Source organism: Hemicordylus capensis, chromosome 2 (genome assembly GCF_027244095.1).
Source record: "Hemicordylus capensis ecotype Gifberg chromosome 2, rHemCap1.1.pri, whole genome shotgun sequence".
Lineage (NCBI taxonomy): Eukaryota > Metazoa > Chordata > Lepidosauria > Squamata > Cordylidae > Hemicordylus > Hemicordylus capensis.
Window position 1 is genome coordinate 231086381 of NC_069658.1, and position 16742 is coordinate 231103122.

Consider the following 16742-nt stretch of genomic DNA (forward strand, 5'->3'; position numbering starts at 1 on the left):
GGTGACCATGAAGCCTCAGCAGAGGCTTGGCTCCCCAGCCAGCCAACTCTCCACCTGTCGGTCCATGACCGCCGCCTACTCATCCGACCTGTCTGTGTCCATCACCTCCACATGCAACACTGCCTAAGAAGGCTTGCCTGCATGGGAGGAGCTGGATACAGCACCAGCGGAGCTGGATGTCCCCTCACCCTCATGCCCCCACCAGTGGGCTGTCAGGGACATGAAGGCAGCGTGCAGTCTGCTGTGGCTCGTCCAGAGATCCGCAGTGAAATGCACACTGGTACTGGGCCCAGCTGCATGCAACCAGGCCAATACAGCCTCCCTGCATGCACGGTACAGTGAGGGGACCACCATCCTACTGATGGTGGTCCATGAAGGGATTGTGTACTCTGGGGCAAGCAGCTGGAGTAGACGGCAGAAGCCGACATTCTCCACAATATTAAAAGGCTGGTCATCCAAAGCCATCATCTCCCCAATGGCCCGGGTCATGAGATATAGTTTGGGTGATCAGACCGCTTCCCCAGAGGCTGCACCCACCACTCAGTCAGCTTTTCCTGCCTAGGAGCAGGAGCCACTGACTGCTTGCTAGTAGAGGAGGCACTTGGCCTGGCGCTGCTGCCAGCAGAGGTCTCCAGACCTGGGTGCCACCGGCGCAGGTGCACCAAAGACCCGACGTGCTGAAGTGCTTAGAGTCCTTGCCTCTGCTGACAAGTGCCTTGCAGTAGGTGCAGGCAGCATGGCTAGGATCACCAGGGCAAAGCTCAAAGTTATCCCAGACCACACTGCTCGACTCTCATGCAACACGTGGCCGCTTGGGTGGTGGCACTTGTGCTGGTTCCTTCTGGGGCACGCCACCACCACTGCCCTCAGAGCTGGCCTGGGGAGTCCCAGGGACAAGAAACACAGGGGCTTCCTCCTGGGCCTCCTCAGACGCAACCTCGGGCCCCCCACAGGGACCAGCGGGGAGGGCAGCAAAGTGGATCTGGCTGGACCGGAAGCCAGCTGCATCTGCACCACCTCCACATCTGCCACATGAAGAACTTCTTCTTCCCTGGCAGGGGGCCCCTTCCCCCACCATGACCAGCAGTGTGGTGGAGGGGGGGAAGACTCCCCCTACCTGGCATGCCTCTTCCACCCCTCCCAGCCATCTCTTTTGGGGCTTCTTTTAAAACCCTGACTTTAAAAAAAACTTTTTTTGAAAGAATTGGGGATGAGAGGCAGTGTCAATGGTGGGGTCAATATCTCAGGGCAGGGGACACTCAGTTGGGAGACAGGCCAGAAACAGGGGCTGGGCTGACTTCAGCAGAGTGTGCCCCCCCAAAAATGTGTACCCAGTGCCAATGGGTTGTGGTGCTGCTACAGTGCTGCTTTCTTTAAGGGTGCAGTGCTGTTCGGGTGGGTGGTGCAGTGGAATGCACTCATTCACTCACTCACTCACTCATTGCCACTTGGTGCCTGCCTGCCTGCCTGCCTGCCCGCCCCGTAGGGGTGGTGCTGTGCTGGGCACTGGCAGTAGAACAGAGATATCTATACTAGGGAGGGATTTAGGGAATTTAACAGAATCAGATACAAATAAACAATGTATCAATAATAACTACTAGGAGGACAGATGGATTTGATCCAATGTCAATAACAAGCAGCAGAGTAGATCCAATGTAACTAGGGATTGTTGTGGTGTGGGCCTACAAACACAAGAAGATACAAATTATGGGCAGAGAGCGAATAATGTAGTATATACTACTGCTCTCTATAAAATGGGCACAGACAGAGGCAGGCTTCTTTAAAAAAATACACACACACACACAAAGTGTGTGCCCATTGCAGAGCCTAGGCTGCAGAACAACAATATTAATTCTATTAGGGCACACTGGAGGACAGGCTCATTAAAAAAAAACCACAAAAAAAAAATTGGAAGAGGAAAAAAGAAGAATTTTTTTTTTAAACCACAAGGCTATGCTACCCTCTAACCACCTATTAGTACTAGCTAGCTAACAGGAATCCCTATTTAAACTCAAAAGCTACACAGAACTCTTATTTAAACCTATTCTAAATAAAACACAACTTTTTAAATTCAGTTGCCAAAACCTCCCTCCAGACAGGGGAAAAAAAAATCCAAGAATACACAATTCACAAATACACGTATGTGTGTATGGTTGTGTGTGTGTGTGTGTGTGCTAAAATAATGAATGGGTACTCTCACTCAGTCTCTTGAAGGCTTCTCCAACGTTGGGTCTCTGTAGTCCACTTCTGTGGGTCTGGTCAGTCTTTCTTCTTCAGTCTTCCTCTTCTTCAGATGGGGCCAAAGCCTCAAAAATCTTTGGAAAATCTGGGGGAGGGGGTGGCTGCTGGCTGGCCACAGGTGGCCAGCGCTCTGGGGCTGTTGTGGCTGGCTGCTTGCACATGCAGGCAGCAGTGATTCTCTCAGCAGCAGGAAAAAGTAAAAAAAAAATCAGAAAGAAATTTTAAAAATTAAAAAAATATCTTTTCTTCCAATTCTCTTTTTCTTAAAAAAAAAAGTGGGGGGGACACAGGAGAGAATGGCACAGGTAGCAGGCTGGCACCAAGGCAGAACAATGTTAAAACAAACAAACAAAAACAAAAAGGAATTCTCCTCTTCTCTCCCAATCCTTTTTTTCTCCAAAGAAAGGGGGTGGGGTGGGGGCTGAAAATGCAAGAGAAAAGGCAGGCTGGCAACAAGGCTGAGCAATGGCGGCAATGCAGAACAATGGGGGCAATGGCGGACGATGGGGGCCACAAGGCTGAGCAGTCGGGCAACAGAGCTCTCTCTTCTCCCACACGAGGCAGCAGAAAGGAAGAAATGGCGCCTGCAGCCCCAATAAACACCCTGGTGCAAAACCTCTCCGAAAATCCCCCCACCCTTGCTGTTCTTTGACCTCCCCCTGGCCAATGAGGTTAAATTTAGCCCTTAAAATTCCTTAAAAGGAATAAGGAGGCAATTGCCTGCAGACCAGCCCATGCTTCGCTGACCAATCTGCAGGCTGGAAAGGCGCGGAATTCAAACTGCTGTCAAAACACAAAACAGAGACTGAAGGAGAAAGACTCGAAGCGATCACAAAATGGAGGTCTGAAGCAACAAAACCTTTGCAGCCAAAACAGGGACGATTCGTTTTGTATAAAAAACTTTCAGATCTTGAGAAAGGGCGATTCGTTTTGGCTACAAAACGGCCGAAATGGGCTGTTTCCAGTACAGATCGTTCTGTACCCGAAACGTTTTGCACATCCCTAGGCATAGGTTACCTTGTAACATATTGGTAATATGTTACAAGGTAAAGTAAAATTGTAGCCCATACATAATCCTTTACATTACATTGTTAGTGGGTGTCGAGACTGCACACAGTCGAAAACTGAAGTCATCCATACAATCAAAAACTTTGCTACCTGGGTGTGGGAGCTACCCAGGTTTTCCTCCAAACTTGCTTCCACACAACCAAAAATTAGTAGCACACACAGCTCCCAAACCCGGTAGAAGAGTTTTTCATTCATTCATTCATTCATTCATTCGATTTCTATACCGCCCTTCCAAAAATGGCTCAGGGCGGTTTACACAGAGAAATAACAAATGAATGACCTCATTTCAGCCACAGAGACAGTTGAACGGTGGCCTGTGTCCAGACCCATCCAGCAGCCCCTCTAGTGATGCTCAGTGCGTGTGACGTCACGTACACCAGGGGGTGGCTCAGGCTCCGGAGAGCCCTGACTGAGCTCTCCAGCGAGGGAGAGAAAGAGAATAAATGCTGACAGGCTGCAAGCACTGCCTGAAATGGATGGGGGAGAGATTGCTCGGGGCTCTTTGGAGCCCAGTGAGGGAGAGAAAGAGGAATAAATGCTGTCAGGCTGCAAGTGCTGCCTGAAATGGACGGGGGAGAGCTCGCCTGGGGCTCTTCAGAACCTGGGCATGGGCAGGGGGAGTTCACTCAGGGCTCTTCTGGAGCCCAAGCCACGCCCCCTGTGGGATTCGGCGGCCCTTTTCATTGGTGGCCTGGGTTCTTTGAACCCGTTTGCACAATGGTGGCTCCGCCCCTGCCTCAGTTTTTGATTGTGTAAATTGACCTCAAAGCCTCACCCTCTCTTCTACAAGTAGAACATCATAATGATTGTGAACTTTCTTACGGTTGCTATTTCATTCAGCTGTCAAACGCAACCCAGAGTTTAAACTTTCTTCTTATATACCGCCCTTGGGTTTGCCAAATGACTTAGGACAGGGGTATTTCATTTCATGTGTGAATTTTGGTGTCGAAACCCAGACTTCTCATTGGGATAATATGGAGTTTTGCCCTTGGACCCTTTCCCCTCATAAGAATCCCACTCAGGTTTTAAACTCCAAACCCAGAGTCCTGCTCCAGGTCACCCCTGGCCTCCTCCAGTCTCTGATCAATAATCCACTGAAGACTCCTCACCAAACAGCTGGAACAAATCCTTTGCTAAGTCTCATGCAGAAGCCCTCACTCAGAGCTTTCCTTTTCCCCCATAGTCCCTACCAGTCCTTCTCTAACCAAATCTCCCATCAGAACCAACTGTCATCCACCTGTCTTTTTAAAAAAATCCCAATTCTGAACATTCCATACATTGTTTCCATGACAACCTTTGCTCTCCTACTTTCTAAAGCCCTCTGCTTGTGGACATGATACCCCCTCCCCGCTCCACCCCACCATTCTTATTTTGCAGCACCATTCTCACCAGAATGACCCGTCTAAGCTGGAAAATGGGGCTTAACTTTAAGTAGTGTTGGCTTCTTTATTTTTTTCTTTCATAGCCAATAACGATTATGGCATTTATTTTTACAAAAGTAGTAAAACTTAATTCGACACTTTTAAAAAACTGTCTTGACAATGCACCAGCAATTCTATTCTGTTTGCCTGGGATGGTCTACAACAAATGTGAGCTCTTGCAACATTCTTGACCAATGCCGAAGCTTGGTATTAATATTTGTCATGCTCTGTAACCATTTCAACACTTTGTGGACCGTTATTACATTAGATTTTTGTCCCCATACATATGGTCTGAGTTTCTCCACTGCCCATATAATTGCTAAGCATTTTTATTTTTATTTGATCTGGAGGATAGGTTTCTCTCACGTGGTATTAACTTTCTACTTAGACAAATCACAGTATGTTCCATACCATTATGCTCTTGCATAAGCACTGCCCCAATACAAGTGCTGGAGGCATCTGTGGCAGTATAAAACCATTTTTTAATAATCTGGAGCATTTAAAATGGAATCACGGCGCATGGCTTTCTTCAAACGATCCAAAGCTTGATGACATTTCTCAGACCACTTCACTTTACCAAGCTGTTGTTTCTTGGTGAGGTCAGTGAACGGAGCAGCCATGGCAACAACGTTTGGCATGAAACGCCAATAGTAATTTGCCATGCCGAAAAAGGATCTCGCCTGCTTTTTTTTTTGTCTCTGGTACGTTCCAATCTCTTATGACCAATACCTTATCTAAGATTGAGGTTATATTACCACCACCAACCTTATAACCCAGAAATGTTACCTGTGGCATTCCAGTTTGGCACTTCTTTGCCTTTACAGTAAGACTGAACTCTTTTATTCTTTGCAACAGAATCCTTAAATGAGCCTTTTCTCATGACCAATGAGAAAGGGCTACCTTGTCTGCAAGGAGGAAGCCCTAAAGAGCTCTCCGCCCTGCAGATGCTCGTCCTTGCTTCTCTGTGTGGGCAGATCACCGACCCAGATGAGTACCGGCTGCTGCCAGTGCCTCTGGGGTTCGGGGTGCCAGGACGTGTCATCCTCCCTCCCCCGGAAATACCATAATGCACTACGCGAGTGTGTGGTGCATCATGGGGAACCCCCCTCCCCTCCCTGGGTTCCCTGGTCTGCCAGCAGTGGCAGCTTGCAACTGCGGCTGACACATGAGTTGGAAAACGGGGTTAGGAGAGCACTCACTCTCCTAACGCCCTATTAGAGGGAGGTTTGCCACCATGGTGCTGCCAGGATCCCAGAAGTTCACACACATGTGGAAAACTAGGCTGGGCTCCCTTAGCCCAGTTTTGCACGTGTGTGTGTGTGTGTGTGTGTGTGTGTGTGTGTGTGTGTGTGTGTGTGAATAGTCTCAATGAGGCCATTCACACAATCAGAAACTGTGTTCTTCCCGGGATGGGGTGCTGTGTGTGCTCTCAATTTTTCGTTGTGTGGAATCAAGGTTAAAGGAATCCCTGGGTAGAAGTGATTGTGTGGAAGCAAGATAGGAGAAAAACCTGGGTAGCTTTTCCTCCTACCTTACTTCTGTACAGTCTCTTCTGCCCAGGTTTTCCTCTAACCTTGCTTCCACACAACCAAAAATTGGGAGCACACACAGCTCCCAAACCCGAGTATAATACACTTTTTGATTATGTGAATGGCCTCCATGTTTTTAAAGGAAAACCCAGGTTTTCCACCTACCTTGCTTCTGCAGAATCACATCAACACAGGTTTTCTTTCTACCTTGCTTCAGTTCAATGAGCCCATTCTCACGATTAGAGATGGGGCTTGGACGGGGCGAGGGAAGGAAGCTGCAAAAGGTTGACCTCCCCCACAGACCATCCCATCCATTTTCCTGGGTGGCCGGATTGGCTGCCCGGATGATGATCAGCTTCTGCTGGGAGCAAGTTTGGTGGCCAGGAGGCCCCCAGAACTTCCGTTCTGCATCATGCAAGTCCGCAATGCATTATGGGGAGCCTCCCAATGCTGGTGGAGAGGCTACTTATGTGTAGGTCCTGGGTGAAACTGTGCAGCACTGACACACAAGTATTTAGCCACTTTTTTGGGGCGCCCTCATGCCCCAAACCCAGGCCAAGCTGCAGGCTCCATAAGCGGGCTTGCCATTGCAGTGGCAGCTGCTTGCCTCCCACTGCTTTAAACGATCAGCCAAGAGAGGGCTTGGCTGTCCCAGCCCGCTCTTGGCTGATCGTGAGTACAGCCTCAATCCCTGATACCCAGGTTTTCCTCCTACCTTGCTTCCACACAACCAAAAACTAGTAGCACGCACAGCTCCCAAAACTGGGTAGAACACAGTTTTTGATTGTGTGTATGGCCTCATGTTCTTCTATCAATTTGCTAAATAGGAAGGCAATCAAGATGACCAGGGGCCTGGAGCACCTTCCTTATGAGGCAAGGCTACAGATCTGGGGCTCCTTAGTTTGGAAAAGAGATGACTAAGGGGAGACATGAACGAGGTGTACAAAATTATGCATGAACTAGAGAGACATTTTTCTCCCCCTCTTATCACACTAGAACCAGGGGTCATCCCATAAAACCGCAAGTCAGGAAATTTAGAACCGACAAAAGGAAGTACTTTTTCCACACCATGCATAATTGATCTATGGAATTCTGAAATCACTATATTGGAAATCACTATTTTTGGGCCCCTCAGGTCCCTGCAAATCAAGAACCTAGTTGCTGGAGTTCCCTTTGACCAGGGGATCTCTCATTTCTTCGCTCCAATATAAAGCAAATCTGCAAGACAAATAGATATAGCCCTTTGCTCCAATTGCCCATTTTAGAACAAGGTTTCCTTTCCCTTTCTTCTATTTCCTTTCTTTATCTTTTACTGGTAAAGTGGCATCCCTCGGAGCTCCTTTAATTCATAGGAGCATAGGAACATAGGAAGCTGCCATATACTGAGTCAGACCATTGGTCTATCTAGCTCAGTATTGTCTTCACAGACTGGCAGCGGCTTCTCCAAGGTTGCAGACAGGAATCTCTCTCAGCCCTACCTTGGAGATGCTTCCAGGGAGGGAACTTGAAACGTTCTGTTCTTCCCAGAGCGGCTTCATCCCCTGAGGGAAATTTCTTGCAGTACTCACACATCAAGTCTCCCATTCAGATGCAACCAGGGCAGACTCTGCTTAGCTATGGGGACAAGTCATGCTTGCTACCACAAGACCAGCTCTCCTCATTCATCTGACTCTAACGTATGCATTGGTGGTTAGTGGGTGTCCAGGCATATCAGCCCTGATCCCAAGGGCAAAACCTATACACATGTCTCTGACAAAGGAAAGCATAGGAAGATTGGCCAAAAAATCCCCATCCAGACTCCCTCTACTGTCTGCTTAAATTATAGGGAAACCGGGAGCCTAGCCCTCTCCCATTCATCTTCTCACAAGGTCTAGCCTGCCCCCGCATGTTTTGCAGCTGACTAGATCCACAAAATTAATAAGTGGGAATCACCAACTCTCCCTTGTACAGTGTGCATACAGTAGAGTGCAATGTGTGTGTGGTAAAAAAGTTGTATACAAGTCGTAGTAGCAATAGTAGGGGTGTGTGTGTGTGTGTGTGTGTGTGTGTGTGTGTGTGTGTGTGTTTTAAATGACAAGAGTATCATACTTAGCTGTAAGGTAAAGTGCTGTCAAGTTGATTTTGACTCCTGGCGCCCCACAGAGCCTTGTGGTTTTCTTTGGCCACACCATTGCCTCCTCCCACGCAGTATGAGATAATGAGGTTATTCTCACTGGCAGTGAGAAGAGCTGTAAGGGGGTTTGCGGGGAGTGCGGGCTTAGCCTGCTCTTCCTGCAGACGATCAAGCCTGTAGCCCTGGGTGGCCGGATCGGCTGCCCACATGACTGCTGGCTCCATAGCAGAGCCAGTGGGGGCTTCGGGGATCGGGGTCCTCGTGGCCCCCGGAAGTTCCAGGATGCCCCATGTGAGTGCATGGGGCATTCTGGAGAGACCTCGAGTCAGGGGTCTACTCGTGTGTTGCCACACACCGCAGCAACGCATGAACAAAAGGATGAGGTTAATGAGTGTTTGCTCCGTTAACCTCGTCTTAGGGGAGGGGTATTTAGGGCGGTTAGCTGCCAGGAGCTCCCATTGCAGCACACGATCACCCGGTAACCAGGGGAAAAAAAATGCAAATGCAAAAAGCCTACAAGAAAATTGTGCACAGAAAACCCCCCACTGTCATAAAAGCGCACAAGAAAATAGCAAACGGAGCATTGCTCACACTGAAAATGCCCACACAGAAAAATGCACCACATGGGAAAATACGCACATATAGTAATTTGAAATGCATATTTTAAAAATCTTGTTATTTATATTTTATTGTTTATTGTTGTTATCTATATTTTATCTTGTTTTCGATATCTTATGATTAAAATATTTCGTATTCATATGCTCTTGAGTGCAAATGTTTGTTAGGGAAAATACAGGAAATAAAAGTGAATAGTTTTTTTTAATCAAATAAAATTAAATTTATTTAATTTACAATTTGTCAACCTTTTAAATGTTGGTATGAAGTCATTTTTAAAGTAAAGACAGAAAGATATTATTTTAAATTAAATTATGTATGTATTAAATTTTGTAGGGGCGGAGCACAAGACCCCAGGAGATCAAATCATCAGGCTGCTGCTGCTTGCTGCTGCTCCCCCTGCTGGGAAACAGCTGGAATAGCAGCAGAAAGTTAAGCTAACCCTTTTTATGAAGCTGTGAAAGAAGGACTTATCGCGAAACCTTGTCAAATTTAGTGATTTATGTATATACAGTGATTCTTATACTAAGTCATTTATGTAACTGAGTGATTAATGAAGTTACATTTATATGAGTATTGGCATCGGTGTCTTTTGCATGTGTGTATATTTCTTGCATTGGGTGGTATATTCCCCCCCCCTTTTTATGAAGCTGCTGTCGCCGAGGAACCGCCAATCTGGATCCAAATTCACAGGGAGTGCAACTGCACCCTTGCACCCCCCCTGGATCTGCCCCTGGACTGCCTCCCTGATAGAGACTCATTCTGAACGCATCAAGGAAAAGATGTTTCTACGCTCCAACACAAGAATTTTTCTGCGTGGGCATTTTTCCATGTGAGCATTTTTCGGTGTGAGCAATGTTCCGTGTGCACATTTTTCTTGTGTGCATTTATGACAGTGGGGTTTTTCCTGTGTGCAATTTTCTTGTGGGCTTTTTTCATGTGCGTTTTTTTCATAGAACCAATCACCCAGAATCGGGCTAGGCACCCTTAGCCCACTTTTGGGCAATCGTGAGAATCGCCTCAATGCCTTTCAGCATCATCCTACATTGCTGCTGCCCGATATAGGTGTTTCCCATAGTCTTCTGATATTTATTTATTTATTTATTTATTTATTTATTTATTTATTTATTAAGAAGTCCTGAAAGTGGCTTGTTTCAAGGCAGAAAATTACAAAAACCTTTGTAATTGAAGCCCCCTTGCTGCCTTTCCCCCAACCCTTTACTTTTCCAGAATGGCTGGACATGTAGCCCAAGGTGGCATGATTCTGTGTATTTTTATTTCAAGGAAATCAGTCAATCCTGTGATATTTTTAATGAACTTCCTCTCCTACTGTAGTAAAGCTGCAGAAAGAGTTATCGCTAACCATAGATAATCAACTATACTTGATAACAGCCTGGAGACCCTTTAAAAGGGTTCTGTGGGGCAGAAGCATACCTTCTTGTTGACCCACTGCACTGCAGACTGAAAGTGCCTGGTGCGCATAGGCGAGTGTGACATGTGCGCATGCGCACTGGGCACTTCTGGTCCACAGCACTTTGGGGCAGCAAGGAGGTACGCTGTTGCCCTGCAGGATCGTTTTAAATCACAGCACTGGCAGGAAAAAGCAGGGTGTGCATGTGTGTGTGTGGGTGTTAGAGCACCCTCCCCGGTCCTTAAAGGTAAAAACCTCCGTTTTCGAACCTGCTGAACCGCCAGACTACTGAACTGGTTCGGAGGCCCTTAACTGGGCCTCCAAACTGGTTCGTGCACATCCCTACAAGGGATGGGAAGCAGTTTTTCCTCTGACAGAGATTCCCACTTCCAGATTTTGTGGACTACAACTCCCAGAATCCCCGAGCAAAAGCCATTGCAGCTGGGGATTCTGGGAGTTGTAGTCAACCACTTGTGGGAATCCCTGTTAGAGGGAACACTGATAGGAAGGCAAGGTGTGTGGCTTCGGAAGTCTAGCTTAGGAGAAAGTGTTTAGTAAGAACTACCGTTAAAAATTATTTTTTCTTTGAACATGTTGCTTTGCATATCCCTGATACTGTTCTATTGTTGTTGTTATCAGCAAATGTAACTGAAATAAGAAACACTAGCCTACGTTCAAAACACCTATGGCGTTGCGAAAGAATCTGTAACCATTTAAGTGGTCCTAAATGCAACCAAAAGCTGAAGCCTAAGACAACCCATTTTTGTAACCTTTTTAATAAAGCGTTTTCTTGGTTTCTTCTTCTTCCACGGACCGCTTGCCAGCTACGCATTTGGAACTAAGTTGCCCATACTTTCCTTGTTAGTAAAGTTAAGAGAGTTCCCCCTGAGATCTTCCACCCTAAGCCCAGGAGGCTCAGGCTTTGCCAATAAGGGGGTGGCGGTGGCAGCATTTTAATCTACCGGAGATCTAGAGTAAAAGGTTTTACAGGGAAGTCCACTCAGACTCCTCTGGAAAGGAGGGGGGGGAGTGTGACTCAGCAAACAGTTCCCTCCCGTGAGCTGCTTTGAGTCAAAGCCATTCGTTGCAGCCCTGTTCTCTTCCTGTCAGGTACTCATGTGGCACGGAGTACTAAGAAAGAGTGCAAGGGTGATCACACAGCTGGAAGCTCCTTCTTCTGCCTTGCACACAGGATAATTTTCAATGGTGTGGGGGACAGCAAGCTTCCTATGCCCCTGCTTCTGACAGGTGCATCTTACAAAACTTGCAAGGGTCAGTGCAGTCCTCAAGAGCTGCTCTGATGGCAGCAGAGGGAGGCATTTTGCCACTCTTACGTGAGGTGCCCCAATAATCTGCCACCTGAGGAAACAGCCTCTTTTCTTTTCCAAGCAGGGAGTGGGATCAGCAGGACTTGGCAGCTTCCGTCCAGTGGAGCAGCTGCAACCCCCTGAAGGCATCTGCTATGGGGAGCAGTCAGCACTCAACTCAGTCAGAGGCCTGGGTGCCAGCAGATCCCTCACCCCAGTGCTTATTATTATTTTATTATTATTATTTTTACATTTATATCCTGCTCTTCCTCCAAGGAGCCCAGAGCGGTGTACTACATACTTGAGTTTCTCTTTCACAACAACCCTGTGAGGTAGGTTAGGCTGAGAGAGAAGTGACTGGCCCAGAGTCACCCAGCTAGTTTCATGGCTGAATGGGGATTGGAACTCGGGTCTCCCCGGTCCTAGTCCAGCACTCTAACCACTACACCACGCTGGCTCCACTTAGGGCTTAGGGCTCCCTCCCTACATGATGCTAATCTAATCTGCATTGCGGTGCTGCTAATGAGCCAGGTTTTCTGCAGGAACCAGCTGGGGTTCGTGGTTGGTGTCATGAGGTTGGTGTCTAAAGAGGTGTGACACGTTTGCACAAAACTGGGAGTTTAGCAAAGAACCAAGAACCACAGAAACTATTTTTAGCATACTTTCCAGTAGGCTTATGAGATCACCCAGCATTGTGTGTGTATGTGTGTGTCCATGTGTCCCCTGCTATCAACTTCACAACACCTGGACCAATATGAACAAAATTGAGTACAGATGTAGGGGCAGATAGGGGCACCTCAACGGTGTGGTTCATCCACCCCAATCCAAGGTGGCGGACATGTAAACTTTTTGAGGCGCAACTGGACTGCCTAACCGATTTGAACCAAATTTGCTACAGCTGCAGGGATTCATAGGGATGCCAAAATGGCGTGATGTGCAATTATGTAATACATTCCAGTTCAAGATGTCGGCTGCGTGAACATCTGAGGCACAAACAGGCCAATTTGTGGACTGTCGAACCAATTTAAACCAAATTACAGACAGCTGCAGTGAGTGACACACAGGGACGCCTCAACGGCATAGTTTGTGATGGTGTCATCCACGCCAATTCAAGATGGCAGAGGCATAACTTTTGAGGCACAAGTGGGCTAACTTGTGAACTGCCTAACTGATTTGAACCAGATTTGCTAAAGATGAAGGGACACATAGAGATGCCCTAATGATGTGGTGTGCAATGATGTCATCCACTGCAATTCAAGATGGTGGCCATGTGAACATCTGAGGCACAAACAGGCTGATTTGTGGACTGTCTAACCAATTTAAACCAAATTAGAGACAGTTGCAGTGAATGACATATAGGGACACCTCCACAGCATAATTTGTGATAATGTCATCCACCCTGAACCAAGATGGTGGATGTGTAAACTTTTGAGGCGCAAGTGGGCTAACCTGTGAGCTGCCTAACTGATTTGAAACAAATTTGCTACAGTTGTAGAAACACATAGGGATGCCCAAATGGCATGGTGTGTGATGATGTCATCCATGCCAATTCAAGATGGTGGCTGCGTGAACTTCTGAGGTGCCAGTGGGCTAATTTGTGGACAGCCTAACCTATTTGAACCAAATTGGGTACAGTTGCAGTGAGTGACACGCATGGACACCTCAATGGCATAGCTTGTGATGATGTCATCCACACCAGTTCAAGATGGTGGATGCATAAACTTTTGAGGTGCAAGTGGGCTAACTTGTGAACTGCTTAACTGCTTGGAGCCAAATTTGCTGCAGCTGTACAGACACATAGGGACACCTCATTGGTGTAGTTTGTGATGATGTCATCTACCCCAATCCAAGACGGCAGACACGTGAATGTTTGAGGTGCAAGTGGGCTAATGTGGACTGTCTAACTGATTTGAACCAAATTAGGTACAGTTGTAGTGAGTGACACACAGGGACACATCAGTGGTGTAGTTTGTGATGATGTCATCCACCCTGATTCAAGATGGCAGAACCATAAACATTTGAGGTACAAGTGAGCTTACTTGTGAACCGCTTAACTGATTTGAACCAAATTGCTACAGCTGTAGGAATACATACAGTGGGTATAGGAAAGAATCACCCCCTTTGATAGACCTTAAATTCTGGTTCCCTTACATCCTGAAATGAAAACACAAAGAAAATTCCCTTCACCAGCTGTACTTATCCAATGCAACCTATAACATCCAACTGAAAAACATCACAATTACAGTCCAGAAAAAGTGTCAGAAATAAAAAACAAGAATTACTGAGAACAGTTCTGTATGGAGGAGTGGGCAAATATTGCTCCGTCTAGATGTGCAAGGTTGATAGAGAAGTATCCCAACAGACTCAAGGCTGTTATTAAAGCAAAAGGTGGTTCAACAAAATATTGACATTGGGGGTGTGTGATCCTTTTTCAATCTCAGTAATTCTTGTTTTTTATTTCTGACACTTTTTCTGGACTGTAATTGTGATGTTTTTCAGTTGGATGTTATAGGTTGCATTGGATAAGTACAGCTTGTGAAGGGAATTTTCTTTGTGTTTTCATTTCAGGATGTAAGGGAACCGGAATGTAAGGTCTATCAAAGGGGGTGATTCTTTCCTATACCCACTGTAGGGACATCTCAACGGCAAAGATTGTGATGATGTCATCCACCCCAATTCAAAATGGTAGATACGTAAACCTTGGAGGCACAAGTGCATTAATTTGGTACAAATGATGCCAAATTTGGTACAAATGAATGGGCACATAGGGATGCCCCAATGGCGTAGTTTGTGATGATGTCACCCACCCTGATGCAAGATGGCAGACACATGAACATTTGAGGTGCAAGAGAACTAGCTTGTGGACCTCAATTTGCACCAAATTTAGTCCGGATGTAGAGACAGTGAAAGGAAGGTAGGCTGCTTGGTTCTTAAGAACATAAGAATAGCCCTGCTGGATCAGGCCCAAGGCCCATCTAGTCCAGCATCCTGTTTCACACAGTGGCCCACCAGATGCTGCTGGAAGCCACAGGCAGGAGTTGAGGGCATGCCCTCTCTCCTGCTGTTATTCCCCTGCAACTGGTACTCAGAGGCATCCTGTCTTTGAGGCTGGAGATGGTCTATAGCCCTCCGACTAGTAGCCGATGATAGACCTCTCCTCCATGAAGTTATCCAAACCCCACTTAAAGCCATCCAGGTTGTTGGCTGTCACCACATTTTGTGGCAGAGAATTCCACAAGTTGATTATGTGTTGTGTGATAAAGTACCTCTGTTTGTTGGTACTAAATTTCCTGGCAATCAATTTCATGGGATGACCCCTGGTTCTAGTGTCATGTGAGTGGGAGAAGAATCTCTCTCTCTCCACTTTCTCCACACCATGCATGATTGTATAGACCTCTATCATGTCTCCCTGCAGTCATTTTTTTTAAAGCTAAATAGCCCCAGGTGTAGCATATGTACAAGGGACAGTGCTTCCTCAATGCTCCTGAAACCTTGCAAGCCCCACTGACTCTTTGCATGCTTTTGCAAGGACCCCCTACCATTCTGTACGCCTTTGCATTCAGCCTGCCACCACACAAGACCCTTTCACCACCATGCTGCCACCACTGTACATAGCCTTGAAAAGACTGCCACCACTTCACCTCCGCTGGGTTGGAAAAAGAAAGCAAAAGTCCATGAAAGGAAATAAGAAGGGAAAGGGAACACCTGTTTCATAATACAAGTGTCAGGACACACCTGGAGTCTCTTCATGAAGCAGCTATCCTGTTACAGCTCATGGCATGGGTTGGATCTAGTGCCTCAAACAGTGGCTGTTTCTGTGTTGGTGCTCCTGAATAGGGATGTGCCCGAAAGTACTTCAGTGCTGGCGGGGGTGGTTCTTTAAGGGTGGGGGAGAGTGCACTCACCCCTCCTGCCACATTTTCCCTTCTGGTGCTCTGTTATTTTCAATCCCTTCGGGGCGGCAGCATTCCTCCCTGCCACCCCATTGCCCTCATCGGCCAGAAGTACTGACTGCGTGTGCGCTCCATCGCATGTGCACACTCATCTGTCAGCAGGGAGGAATGCGGCCGCCCCGAGGGGATTGAAAATAATGGAGCGCCGGCGGGGGAAATGTGGCAGGAGGGGTGAGTGCACCTTCTCCCGCCCTTAAAGAACTATCCCCACCAGCGCCGAAACGGCCCCCGAAGCCAAAACGTTTCGGAGGCCTTTATAATGGTCTCCAAAACATTTTTGGCTCAAGCCTACTCCCGAATCCATGGGCTGGCTCACATGTATACTTTAAATGCAGTTAAAAATCCTCACTCCAATTTGCGTTGCAGACATACAGCAAACTGTGGTCAACAGGACTCTGGTTACAGGATGTCCCAGCAAGCTCTGTGGCCCAGCTGTGGGCTAAGGATCACATCAGCCAAGTGGCTGTGATTGGCCACGATCTCAAAGGGGGCGTGTCCTTCACGCTCCGCTAGCTTCCTCAGGCAGATGACAGCTTAACCCTTTCCTGGCCCTGCTCCTAGCTATGTGTAAAGGAGCAGTCCAGGGCAGAGAGAGATAACTGTTGCTCTTAGTTAAGAGGAAGCCCATTGAACTAAATAATTTACTTCTAAGTAATGCCAGCAAGCCAGTGCAAACTGTTCTCGAAACTCAGGAAAATAGCTATTATTTCATGACTAGTATTTTTAAGCCCGTTATGATAACGGGCGCTAGCTTTCTATCCCGTCTTTTCTGTCTCTCTCTCTCTCTTTCTGTCTCTTCCCCCCCCCCCTGTCCCCTCTCTCTTTTTGTTTTTTGTTTTGTTGTTGTCTCTGTTTTTGTTCTTCCTTATTTTCCTTTTACTTTTGGGGGGGTGGATGAATAACGGCCAAAATGGCCCATGAGAAGGTGGCCGCCCCCGCCTATCGCCCTCCCGCGCACCCAGCTGCCGGATCCCACCTTACCCGCTCCAGCCCGAAGGAGAAGAGAGGAACTCGGAAACAGAGCTATTCTCTGTGTTAAGCTGCTGCCTATACTGTCGCAATGGACGCAATAGGCGTCCTTTGC